At 44.1% G+C, this 14,199-nt stretch overlaps 1 pseudogene; it reads right to left on the reverse strand.

The window, feature by feature from the left end:
* Positions 1-4,385: 4,385 nt before the first annotated feature.
* LOC134401626 (DGAT1/2-independent enzyme synthesizing storage lipids-like) overlaps positions 4,386-14,199 on the reverse strand; it is a 66,961-nt pseudogene continuing 57,147 nt past the window's right edge.

The following is a 14,199-nucleotide window of genomic DNA, read 5'->3' on the forward strand; positions in this document are numbered from 1 at the left end:
GGCGGTGAGGGTGGCAAAGAGGCAGTTCTTTTCCACCAGCATTGCGTCTTCTCAGTGTCGTCTGGCGGAGCTTTTCCGGGTGGTTCGCGGCCTGTTACACTCTGGGCCAGGGTGAGAGATGGTGGAACCCTCGGTAGCACGCTGTGACGAGTTTGCACAGCACTTTGAAGATAAAGTCGCTCAGATTCGTCATGAATTGGACACCACACTTAATGCAGCTCCACTAGTAGAGGCGTTCAGAGCGCCATCCGGTTCAGTTTTATTGGATGAGTTTCAGTTAGTGAGGCCCGAGGTTGTGGACAAGGTGCTTGGCCAAGTCCGGTCGACCACCTGTGTGCTTGACCCTTGCCCCTCGTGGCTCATTACATCAAATAAGGAGGGGATCGCCGGCTGGGTCCAGGAGGTTGTAAATGCCTCCTTGAGAGAGGGAGTGGTGCCGGCCCCTTTAAAAGAGGCGGTAATTAGACCACTCCTGAAGAAGCCTAATCTGGACCCGGAGGATGTTAACAACTACAGGCTGGTGGCTAATATCCCTTTCCTGGGCAAGGTGCTTGAGCGGGTGGTTGCAGGACAACTCCAGGCACTCTTGAATGAAACGGATTATCCAGATCCATTTCAATCGGGTTTCAGGCCTGGTTTTGGAACGGAAACTGCCTTGGTCGCCCTGTGGGATGACCTCTGTCGGGAGAGAGACAGGGGGAGTGCGACCCTGTTGATTCTCCTGGACCTCTCAGCGGCCTTTGATACCATCGACCATGGTATCCTTCTGGATAGGTTGTCTGAGCTGGGAGTTGGAGGTACTGCGTTGCAGTGGTTCCGCTCCTACTTGGATGGTCGATTCCAGAAGGTGGTGCTGGGGGATTATTGCTCTGTGCCATGGCTCCTAAGCCATGGGGTTCCACAGGGCTCTATCTTATCCCCTATGCTGTTTAACATATACATGAAGCCGCTGGGGGAGGTTATCCGGAGATGTGGACTGAGCTGTCATCAATATGCGGATGATACCCAGCTCTACCTTTCCTTTTCATCAAACCCAGGTGAGGCAGTGACTGTTCTGAACCAGTGCCTGAGCACGGTAATGGACTGGATGAGGGCTAACAAACTGAGACTCAATCCAGACAAGACGGAGGTACTGTTAGCGGGTGGTTCATCTGTCCGGCGAGGTGATGTTTGCCCTGTCCTGGACGGGGTTGCACTCTCCCTAAAGGATTGGGTCCGTAGTTTGGGGGTGCTCTTGGATTCAGAACTGTCACTTGAGGCACAGGTGAACTCAGTGGCAAAGAGCACCTTTTATCAGCTTAGGTTGATATACCAACTACGCCCTTATCTGGACAGAGATAGCCTAGCTACAGTTATCCATGCTCTGATAACCTCTCACTTGGATTACTGCAATGCGTTATAAGTGGGGCTGCCTTTGAAAACGGTCTGGAAGCTTCAGCTGGTACAAAACAAGGCAGCCCGTTTACTAACAGGGACTGGCCGGCGAGATCACATTACGCCAGTCCTTTTCCAGCTTCATTGGCTGCCAGTCCAGGTCCGGGCCCGATTCAAAGTGCTGGTATTGACATTTAAAGCCCTAAATGGTTTGGGGCCAGGTTATCTGAAGGAACGCCAACTCCCATATGTACCTACCAGGACCTTAAGATCATCTACAGGGGCCCTTCTCCGTGAGCCCCTGCCAAAGGAAGTGAGGCAGGTGGCTACTAGGAGGAGAGCTTTCTCCACTGTGGCACCCCGGTTGTGGAACGAGCTCCCCAGAGAGGTCCGCCTGGCGCCTACACTGTACTGCTTTCGTCGCCAGCTGAAGACCTTTTTATTCACTCAGTATTTTAACACTTAATTTTAACTTAAATTTTAATTTTACTGTTTTAACTCTGTATTTTAATCTTATAATCAACTTTGCTGTGTGGTTTTATTTGGTTGCGCTTTTTATACTGTATTTCGTAATTGTGTTTTTAACCTGTTGGATGTTTTTTGTGGTTTTAATTTTTGTGAACCGCCCAGAGAGCTTCGGCTATTGGGCGGTATAAAAATGTAATAAATAAATAAATAAATAAATAAATGAAGATTAAACCCTTCACGCATAAAAAGCCATGGTCCCTAAATACACAGAGTTCTCAGAGAGAACTACAACAACATCCACACTCCCCTTCAAATTAGTGCATGGGAGTGAGACTCATTGCATTCAACAGAATTTACTTCTATGTAGACATGTCTTGGATTGAATTGAAAATCAAGCAGCAGCAATGATCAAATGAAGAATAAAAGAACACACACACACACACACACAGTAAGCAAGTTGTTAACTGTAGGATTATTGTACTGGAAAGGAGAGGAAAATCTCAGTAGCTTCTTTCACTCCTCCTGGCCAAGGTTCCAGGCAATATTAAAAAGTCTGTAATCCCAGCAAGTACGACCATTACACGCAATGGAACTTACTTCTGAGAGGACATGTCTATGCTTTAGGTGTGAGCCATTTTCCAATCTAGCCATTCTAATCTAGCTGAGGCAGGAGGGAGGGGGAGGGGGGACATACTAAACTGAAGGACTAAACTGAAGGACACGGAATGGCCCTTGAAATGTATTGTGTAATTCCAAATGGCCATAGGAAATCATTGAAGGAGTTTAGGGATCATCTACAAATTAAAATACTTAAAGGAGTTAAACATTTAGTTTTCATAGAAAACCACACAGAATCAAAATACAAACTAACGAAGTGGTTTTGGGGAACAATTCCTATGACCCCAACACAGTGGTTTCTAGGGATCATCTCCAAACATAAAAAGAAAACAGAATACAATAAAGAGAAAGTGACTGCAGTTTCATGCAATGCTTCATAGGCACCAGTTCAAAAAGACCAAAATAAGTGGAGGAGAGGTTGCCAAAACCTGCCAAAGATTATTACCATGTTTACATATGCCCCCCCCCCAGCACCCTCTCCTCACAACAATGCAGGCCTACATTTCAAAGTAGCCATAGGGATACATGGGAATGATACCACAAGCCCCTTAAGAACCAGATGAAGCTGAAAATGCTTGAGGAGGTTGAAATTAGCAACCCAAGCATCCTAAAACTCTGTGCTTGATACATGTTTCATTGAACTTGCCCCTTGCGCATAGCCGTAATATGGGGTGTCATTCAGAATGGCCATAGGAAAGCATTAGGATGTCACAAGCAGGCACAGAGAAAAGAAGGGAAGCCCGAAAATTCTCACAGAGGCTTGTAAGAGCACACTAAGCACCCTAAGAGTTTTTGCTAAAGGCATGTTCCATTGGAATGGCCCTTACGCTGCACACGGGCACATGAGGTTTCTTCAGAATGGCCATAGGAAAGCATGGCGCTATCTGGAAGCCCCAGAAAATCAGGGGGAGCCCCAAAATTCTCATAGAGGCTTGTAATAACACAGTAAGCATCCTAAGAGTTTTTGTTGCAAGCGTGGTCCATTGGAACGGCGCCTACACTTCGCACAGGCACATGAGGTTTCTTCAGAATGGCCATAGGAAAGCATGGCGCTATCTGGCAGCCCCAGAAAATCAGGGGAAGCCCCAAAATTCTCATAAAGGCTTGTAATAATAAACTAAGCATCCTGAGAGTTTTTGCTGCAGGCGTGCTCCATTGGAATGGCCCGTATGCTGCACACAGGCACAAGTATTTTGATTTGTAGTTGATCCCTAAACTCCTTCAATGATTTCCTATGGCCATTCGGAATGACACAATGCATTGCAATGGCCATTCAGTGTCCTTTGGTTTAGTACGTCCCGGGGGAGGGAGATTCTAGTGAGCATGCTTGCATTAGGAATTAAGGTGCCTGCCCTATATGTTATAATATGATGAAAAAATATTAATTAAAAATAAACAGAAGGGAATTTTTAAAAAAGAAAATCTATTCCATCAAGTAAAAGATCAAAGGAAATAGAAATAATCAAGTTTGTAACTAGGTAAATGCTAATTTCACCAGGAAACATGGAGAAAAATACTCGCCAGTGAAAATTATCAGAACTATTATGACTCAAAGAGATTTTTTTTCTTTTCTACTTTAAACTGCCCTACTTCCCTCAATCTTTTACCAATCTCCTTGAAATTTTCAGGGTATGTAACACCAACATTTCTTTTTGGCACATGTTCATTTCAGGAAGATTGGTGAATTTTCATTTCATTTTATTTTATGAAAGTTAGCATGAACCCTCCCCCCCATTACCCCTTTATAATGGTAGAATGCTCTTTTATTGTCGGACCTTAACTAAAGAGGCACTACTGTGCCTCTTCAAATTTTATATAAAATCCAAGATCCCATAGCCTTTAAGAAGCATGTTCTGCAAAAGATCAAAGGAAGATAGTTTTTAGGAGGGCATAAATCCAAAAAGAACAATTCAGTAGCAGAGGGAGCTCAGAGAAAATGTAATTATTGGAATGTTTGTGAGGAAGAGTTAATATATTCTGTGTAACTTTGAGAGAAGCTTACTTTAAAGTGATATCTAAATGGTATCTTACCCCTGGCAAAAGAGAAAAATCACAGGTCTTGGCTATGGTTACTGGCAGAGGCTGGAGATGCGTTCCTGGAAGTGCAGGAAATGTGTCCTCCAGCTCCTCCCACTTGGTGACACAGGGCTTTTCTTTTCCAGCACCATTGCACCAGCCAAGAACAAGCCCCGGATGGAACTGGGAGGGGCTGAAGATGCATTTGCGGAAGTGCAGTGTGGCCTCCAAGCATGGCGATCAAGGCATAGTGAGGCTTGATGGCACAACTTTTCTGGACATCAGAATAAATAATTAATTTTCCCCCAGGCCCCAGTTTGGACCCCATTTTCCAGACCTGTCCGGGAAAACCCAGACAGATGGCCACCTTACACTTGAAGACATCTGAATCCATTTAAAGGTTCTTCGAAGGATCATTGAAGAAAGACTGTATCCGTACAGTTCATTATTCATGGTATTCATCTTTGTGGTGTGTCTCAAAGCATTCCCAAAGAGCGCTCAGCATACTTCCTGGTATTTTCTGGTGTTTGTCTTGCAAAGCTTCCATTGCAATTTTGGTCTGTTCAGAGGCAAGAGAGAGAGAAAAGCCATAGATTTAGAACACAAGAACACAAAAACAGCCATGCTGGATCAGACTAAGTGTCCATCTCATCCAACACTGTGTTCACTCCTACCCTCTAGAAAATGGTTACTTGCACCAACCAGGAAATACCACTAATAAACCAGTGTATGGGTAGAATCTAATGCCATCCTTACTACTAGTGGTAGCAATGTAGTGCTTCCAGGGGAAAGTGCCAAAAAGAGTGGAAATGCTAGTTTCTGGAATGGCCACGTCAAGCCTCGACCAGGCACCCACAAGCAGGACATGGTGCTACAGCACCCTCCCACCTATGTTCCCCAGCAACTGATGTATATAGGCTTGTTGCCTCTGATAATGGGATCAAAGATACTCCAAAGATGAATGCATATTTATATATTCTGGGTGACTTTAATGCCAGGATTGGCTCCAATAACAACGATCTAGAAACAAGATACCCTATCTTGAGTGAACTTAGGGAAAATCGAAATTTTCCACACAGAAACTCAAAAGATCAGTTTCTGAATTATGCTGGCTTTTGCCTGGCTCAACTTCAGCTCAGTCTAGATTTAATTATTTTAAATGGGGTGGACCTTTGGGAAGGCTCAGGTGAATTTACCTTCTCAAATTTATTTGGTTCAAGCACAATAGATTATGGCTGGCGTCTAGAAATGCCTTCCAGTTAGTTTATCATTTTTATATAGGTACCAGAACCTGTAGCGATCATCAGCCTTTAACCCTTACTTTATGTGCCCCAACTCCTAATTTAAGACTACCCCATACCCATTTAACTGATATCCTGTTTGAGTGCCCACACAGAATAAGGGTAAAATGGTCTGATAAATTAAGCAGTCTTCTAGAGGAAAGATTAAACTCTGATTCAATAATTCGATTAAGATCAGCAATTTTGTGCAAGGAATCGGCTGTATCCTCTATAAAAGCGTATGATGATTTAATCGACTCCTTCCAAGATGCTTTAACTCATGCAGGCAGGTCAGCCCCAGACAATACTGCCCCTACGATCTATAAGGGCCCTACTTGGTTTGATAGAGAATGTTACCTGAAGAAAAATGAGTTAAGGGAGTCTTATATAACCTACAGAAAATCGGGCTACAATTATCTCCCTTCGACCTATTTTCAGCTAAAAAAGCAATATAAGTCCCTCATAGCCCAAAAAAGACGCCAAGCTGAACGAAACTCCTGGTCCCTGCTGTTAAATGCCTCCTTAAATAATGATTCAAAAATGTTTTGGCAGATTGTGTCGGGCGCCTTACGATCCAACTGCCAAGCACCCAGTTGTACAATTCCAGCTCAGGTCTGGGAGGATCATTTCAGAGCCATTTTTACCGACCCAGACACTATACAATCAGCTCAGGTTGATATGCAGGATGTCACTTTCTCTTCCCTCCCCCCCTGGAATTCAGTCTCTAAGGAGGAAGTGATTGAATTAATCCAACAACTTAAAGGGGGTAAGGCACCCGGCATAGATTTTATCCCTGCTGAATTTATTAAAATCAATCAGGATTGGTGGGCCCCTTTGTTAGCCGCTCTTTTTACCGTTATAAATCAATCTGGCAAAATCCCTGACAGTTGGAGACACGCAATTGTGGTTCCGATATACAAAAAGGGACATCCAAAGGATCCTGGGAATTTTAGACCTATCAGCCTCCTCTCAATAATAGGCAAGCTCTATGCTCGATTTCTATCTAATAGACTAACTGACATCCTCGAGGCCAATAATGTTGTCACGGAGGCCCAAGCTGCCTTTAGAAAGAATCACTCCACTTCTGATCATGGTCTGATTCTTTTTCACTTAGCCGAGAAACATCTTAAGTTTCTACGTAGCAAACTGTTTGTCGCCTTCATGGATCTGAAGTCCGCTTTCGACTCCATCCCTAGAACTAAACTATGGGAGAAATTAGATAAAATCCTGGTGGACAAAAGACTTCTTAATCTTATAATGGTTCTATACAGCGACAGCAGGATGCAAGTTAGATGTGGCACACAGGGACTGCTTTCAAATGAAATTCCTATGTCTAGAGGAGTAAGACAGGGCTGTATCCTCGCACCTACACTATTTAACCTATACATAAACGATATTGAGGAGGCCCTGTCTGACCATGAAGGACACTTGCCCAAACTTGGCGCAAGGAAAATTCCTATTTTACTTTACGCAGACGATGCTGTTATTCTCTCCCGCTCTAGACCTGGTTTGAAACATCTTTTAATGAAATTCTCCAACTTTTGTTTGACCAACGATCTGAAAATTAATTTTGAGAAATCTAAAGTCATGGTCTTTGAAAATAGATTTTCTCAACGTCGGTGGTCCCTTGATGGGCATATCCTGGAACAGGTGAAAATTTTCTCTTACCTGGGGCTGCTATTCCATCATACCCTGTCCTGGAGTGCCCATAGATCGGCCACCCTTAATAAAGCTTCAGTCAGTTCAGCTGTAATAACACGCTTTTTCTTTACTAAAGGGGGAATGTTTATACCGTCTGCCATCAAAGTGTTTAATGCCAAGTCTGCAGCCCAGCTTTTATATGCCTCCAATATCTGGATAGGGGGATTAACATCTGAGATAGATAGGCTGCAGACAAGGTTTTTGAGGACCCTTCTTCAACTCCCAAAGTGTGTCCCTAATTCGGTACTTTTGTTGGAGACCGGGGAAAGCTCTCTTTCGCTTAGGGCTTGGTGGTCTGCCTTAAAATTTTGGATGGAAGTTAGTCTTTTTGGGAGGGGCTCAGGTCTGCTTCCCTGCCTGGCTCAGGACAACTACGTGAACAGCTGGTCCAAGCTTCTTGCCAGGAAGGCAGCTTCAATAGGTCTCTCCTCTTCCCTCCTCCTTAATCTGGGCTTGAATTTTGCTTTTAAAGCTATCAAACAAAGACTGTGGGATATAGCCTTCTGCGACTTACGTGCTCGCTCTCATGTCTCTTGCTCTCCCAGTGCATTGCACATTCATTATGTTGGGCCTCTTCAGCTGGCTGACTATCTAAAGAACTTGTCGGTCGCTAAATATCGTATTGCCTTCTCCAAGGCCAGATGCAATGTTTACTCTATTGAATTACTTCAGGGCAGATATGCTGGTATCCCTTATCAGGAACGACGGTGCTCCTGTAGGAATACGGAAGTGGAGACGATGGAGCATATCCTTCTGTCCTGTAGCTTTTATAATCAGGCCCGCCATCTTATGATTACCCCATTGTTGAGCAAACTGTCCAGAACTTCAGGCAAATTTTATGTTAAGTTTCTGTTGGAAGATAAGTCTTCAAGTGTAACTTTGGCTGTTGCTAAATTTCTTACAGTGGCGGCCAAGATTAGAGCTCTTTGTGTATTAGACTAAAGTTGATAATAGCTCTAATTGTATGATTTCATGTCTGATTCTTGTGTTTGGTTGTTTGTTGTTTGTTTGTTTTCTTTTTATGGATCTATAGATCGCAATAAAGAAAGTAAAAGAATGCAGTTAGAGCTAAAGGATATAGTGGCCTTGCAAAAGAAAGAAAGAAAAAAAAGAAAGAATACATTTAAGACACATTTAAACTTCTCATTTCCCCTCCATTACAGTTTAACTCTCCAGTCCAACTTTAACCTCTATTTGAGAAATCATACCACCCTTGGCTGTAATTTCTGTCAGAGAGTGATAATTATTTCCTTTCTCCATCTCTCTGTCTTCACTTAATCCTAATTCCAGATGCTCTTGGATAAGATTATCTGGATCTGATTATCAGTTGGGTTTGAAGTGGGGTTTCGGCACAGAAACAGTTATTTTTGGAACTATTGTTGTGTAAGCACATGCAGCCATGATTTCAATTGAGTCCACTACACACCAAGAGGAGAGAATTAAACTTTTCCTCTACCAGTTTTTCCTGGAAATTCTCCCACACAACCATGATAACAATCTTCCTTTGTTATCAGTGGAAACTTTTTTTAAAAAAATAAATATCCCCCAACTTGCAGGACAGCAATTTCATGGAGAAATTGTGCCCTCCTGGTGTGCACTGGTCCCAATCTAAATTAGTGTCATAGAGATTTATACTAGAACAAATAAAAACAATCCAGTAGCTCACTACACATTCCTACATCCCCGCGCCATCTGCAGGAAAAGGATCCAATAGGATTCCTACACATTTATCTAAGGATTTTAGCCTCCACCTCCATACACACTTTTCTATGGTATGGTGAGCAAGCACATAGCACTTTGCTCTATTTCTGAGCCACTTTCGGATGGAAGCCCACTGCTCTTACGGAAGCCTTGCTCTTGTGATTCAGTGGAAAGGACTGTGGCCAGGAATCTTCCTTTCATTTTGTTACACAAATATGTTTGGACCAAGTGCAACATAGTGTTCAGATTTGTATACACTTGGTAGAAAGACGACAGAGGCTTCTTGGGTTTTTCTTATTTTACTGAACTGCAGTTAAGGGTAAACACTGCCGCTCACGCAGAAACAATGTCATGCCCCTCAAACATGGAGGGGTTGTTTTTATACATTTATTTTATCAACACCATCAGCTTACATTCATTGGTCCATGTGATTTGCCATATGGTTAGGAATGTTGATATGTGCTTGTTGGTGCAATCAAACATTTATTGAGATAGTAAACATGCATGTGCAAACACACTATGTACTGATTTGTATCACTTCTTCAAGTGTGCGTGCATGTAATTCTTACATCCCCATATGTGGAACCTCCCTCTGGGAGGACTTTCTGGGTGGTGTTATTGGTTAGTAGCTTTGATTTCCTGTAACAGTGGAAATCTGTATAACAATTTCTTTCCCCTTCTTTGTGCTTTAGGTTCATGGGTCAGCCCATTTTTCCAGAAGACTTGAGTGACACACTCACAGTCAGAATGCCTATGGTGGAGCAATAAGTATGAGCCTTGCTTCCATAAGAGGAATAGATGCTGGAAATGTTAGAGTTGTGTTTTGTTTGGTAAAGTTCAGCTGCATAACTTCAGCATGTAATTGGTGTAAGGCAAGGCTATAGAAAGAAACACACACACACACACACACACACACACTGTTATTTCTAGTTAAAATATAGCATTGATAAGAGTTTATAGCCCTTGGGAAAACAAAAGTAGTTTCAGAGAAAGTTGAGTGCAACCATTATGGTTGCATGCTTCAGACAAAAAGGAAGTTAACTAACTGAGAAGAAGGAGGAAAGAAGAGAAGCCTAAAAATTGCAATCTACATCAACAAGTAGTTACAAAAAGAAACTCGTGGAGAAATAAACAAGTTCCCTTTCTGTCTATCGCCCTCCACTGGTTCAAATGACTTATCATGAGCATTGTTGCTCCACTCCAACAAGAAATAGGTGTGAATGTCTTTTAGGACAGTACAGCTTTAGGGATGCCACTTGGTCTAGATCCAGTCCTTGTAACTTCTCAGAACCACAACCAGACCCTTTCAAATCTGGGTTCACCAAGCACACCCATAGACTCCTCTTTATGGTTTCCATGAATCTTAAGAGCACTTACTTTTTCAGCTAGTTCTTCAGCACTTAGATTTGGATCATATGAAATTGGTTGCCCAACATGTGTCTACAGTTTGACTGGAAATAATCCATATGTTGGAAAGAGCATACATCGAGTCTGTTCATAGAGCCATCTCATTGGAGCTGCATATGAAATTAAGATAAGCTTGGGATCAAATATTGAGAGACTTAAGAGAGGTCTCATGAACTTAGCTTAGCCACTGTTTAATCAAATACCAGAATACATATGAAATCCTGCAAAATTGTATGTACATAACTTGATTTAAATAATACCTACAGCTTGATCTTCTGCTTTTTTACTTGGATGTTATGTCCCACTGAATTCAACAGGGCTTACTCCTAAGAGTGCATGAGTATACTATCTATAAAACACATTCCAAAGAAAGTATGAAGTTTAACTTACCTATATTTCCATATGTCCTATATCCCTCTTGGAAATTTTGTGTAAATAAAGGAATGATGGGCTAAAAGAGATCAAAAGATAGATAGTATTGCAATATTTCTTTTTGCTTCAGCCCATGTAGATCAGTTTGTCACAAAAATTTGCTCCCAAAGCTTTTGCATCTTGCCAGACTCCTGCACCAACCTGTGTAATAGGCTACCTTTCGAAGATTTATCCCCAAAATAGTTACTAATCTTGCACATTTCTCCCTCAAATCGCTCTGCTCTCCTAAGCTACCATTTTTATAAAGAAACAATTTGCATATTGTGATATATTCCTGTATTAAGTTTGAATCAATTTGATTCTAACAAAGCATTAAAAAAAATTGTACTAACATGTTGACTTCTCAATGACCTAGGAACCTGCTTTGCGAAAAATGAAATTTTCCAAGCAAAGCTCAGGAAAAGCAAGGTTTCTCGGCCAAGAGCCAAAAAATGCTTCATATAAGAAAGTTCAATAAAATATTTTTCACATGTCTGTTTACTTGTAGTTATGATGCATGGAAATGGACATAAAATTAGGGGTGTGCATGGGCCCCCCGCTCCGCTTCTCTTCCAGATCCGCGATTTGCGGAGCGGGCCACTTCGCTACACCCCCGCTCCACCTATGTTCGCTCCGCTCCGCTGCAGAGCTCCGGATCCAGATCGGAGCTCCGTTTTTTCCCCCCATAGGGTTGCATTGAAAGCTAAAAAAGTATACAACTTTTTTTCTGTTAAAGTTAGAAACCTCATGTTTGGCACCATGACACCTCATGGACGTATACACATGCACGCCAAGTTTCAAAAGAATCCCATCATCCCCTGATTTTTGGGGAATTTTTGAATATCGGTCACCCCATTCACACCCCTTTCGATAGCTCCGTCAATTTGCACGTTAAAAACCTCAAACTCACCACCATGATAGCTTATACAGGGATACACATGCACACCAAGACTCAAAGCAGTCTCATCATCCCCTGATTTTTGGCAGGGCTCTAACCTCCAACGCACCACCCATAACCTTAATTCACACCCCTTTTGTTAGCTCTGTCAATTTGCATGTTAGAAACCTCAAACTCAGCACCTTGATAGCTTATCCATGTGTCCACATGGACGCCAAGTTTCAAGGCAATCCCATCATCCCCTGATTTTGGGGGAATTTTGGAAAATCGGGCACCCCATTCACACCCCTTTCCATAGCTCTGTCAATTTGCATGTTAGAAACCTCAAACTCGGCACCATGAAAGCTTATCCATGTGTCCACATGGACGCCCAGACTCAAGGCAATCCCATCATCCCCTGATTTTTGGCGGGACTTAACTCACTCCAAATTGTCCCATTCTACAACAACGTCAATTTGCACGTTAGAAACCTCAAGCTTGGCACCATGATAGCTTACCCATGTGTCCACATGTACGCCAAGTCTCAAGGCAATCCCATCATCCCCTGATTTTTGGGGAATTTTTGAAAATCGGGCACCCCATTCACACCCCTTTCGATAGCTCTGTCAATTTGCATGTTAGAAACCTCAAACTCGGCACCATGAAAGCTTATCCATGTGTCCACATGGGCGCCCAGACTCAAGGCAATCCCATCATCCCCTGAGTTTTGGCAGGGCTTAAACCTTTTAACTCACCCCAAATCAAGTCCCATTCTACAACTACGTCAATTTGCATGTCGGAAACCTATCCTTTGGTCCCATGACAGCTTACCCATGTGTCCCCATGGACACCAAGTTTCAAGCCAATCTTATCATCCCCTGATGTTAGGGGAAGTTTTGAAAATCGGACACTCCAGTATGTCAGGGATTTAAAGTTGCAATGCAGACAGCTCAATGGGGCCAGTTGAAAGGAAATCCCAACATGCCATGAGATAACCCTAAATCTTCTTCCACACTTGAAAAATGGATTTTTGATCTTGATAAAGTCTAAGTGAGCGCAGGAAGGACTTCTCCCCTGAGTCAAAGCAAGACACATACAACATCCCTGCAAGGCGGGAAGGGGAGAAGGGAGGGAAGGCAGGCAGGCAGGCAGGCAGGCAGGCAGGCAGCATGCATTGTAGTGCTGCAAGGATGGCTTGAGCACTAACGCATAGCAAACCAACCCGTAAGCGGGCGCAAGGAGGAAATGAGGCAAAGATGGCTGGTTGATTCTTTCTAAGCCAGCAGTTACGCATTGAGGGGCACAGAGGAGGACGACTGGGAGCAAGCATGCCAGAGAGTGCTGGGCACGAACGGCAAAGCCCATCTCCCAGGCACCAGGTGGGCAGAGCAGGCGAGGAGTCAGTCCTGGCAGATGCCCCACCACAGCAGCACCCCGAGGGAGGCGGGCAGACAGACAGGCAGGCAGGCAGGCAGTGGGCATTTCTGGGGGCACAAGGAAGTGAGGCCAGGATGGCTGGTTTCTAAGCCAGCACTGCAGTTAGTCACACATTGCAAACGCAAACCATCCCAGCGAGTCGGTCACCGAGGAGGAGGACAGGCTAGCAGAGGGGCAGGCAGAGAGACATGTCATAGATCTAGTATTGGGGAGGAGTCAGTCCCGGCAGATGCCCCACCACAGTAGCACCCTGGGTGGGCGTTGGAAAACGCCATCTTGTGGATCCATACTTCCCCCACCCCATGTCCTGCAGGGTTGCCTGCCTAACCCTCATGGGGATGGGAGATGGAGAGTTTAGAGTGGCAGTGCCAGCACCAGCCTTCGGCTTTCCCCTGGAACCAGTCGCCTTGCCCACCTCTTTCCCCAGCAAGATCGACTGGTGCTGCCTGTGAAGATGCATCTTCATGCTGCTGGTTCCATAATGCCCTGTAGATGAACCCCTGCTTAGGCTGAGTTTGCAGTGGCGACAGACAGCAAAGCGGGGATCCCCTCCCACCTCAAAGTGGTCCCACACTACACTTGTCTTTTGCTTCTGTGGTGACACCAATTGCCCGCCTGAGCTCTCTGGTGTTGCCACAGAAACAGGGGTTGCAGCAGAAGAGGTGTGAGATGAGACTGGGGAGAGAGCCTCAGCCTGCTGCTCCTCCTCCTCAGCACCCACTGCCTCCTGCCCCTCCACTGTGCTAAGAAGAACCTCATCTAGGAGGTCTGGAGACAGGTCCATCAGCGGGCTCGTGGGCTCAAACGATAATGAAGGAGTTGGGGATACTCCTCCTCCTCCTCTAATGGCACTGCTGCCACCTGCCTCTTGCAAAGGGGCACTTTTCCCATTCCCACCCTCAAAAAGAG

This window comes from Elgaria multicarinata, chromosome 7 (genome assembly GCF_023053635.1).
Source record: "Elgaria multicarinata webbii isolate HBS135686 ecotype San Diego chromosome 7, rElgMul1.1.pri, whole genome shotgun sequence".
NCBI lineage: Eukaryota > Metazoa > Chordata > Lepidosauria > Squamata > Anguidae > Elgaria > Elgaria multicarinata.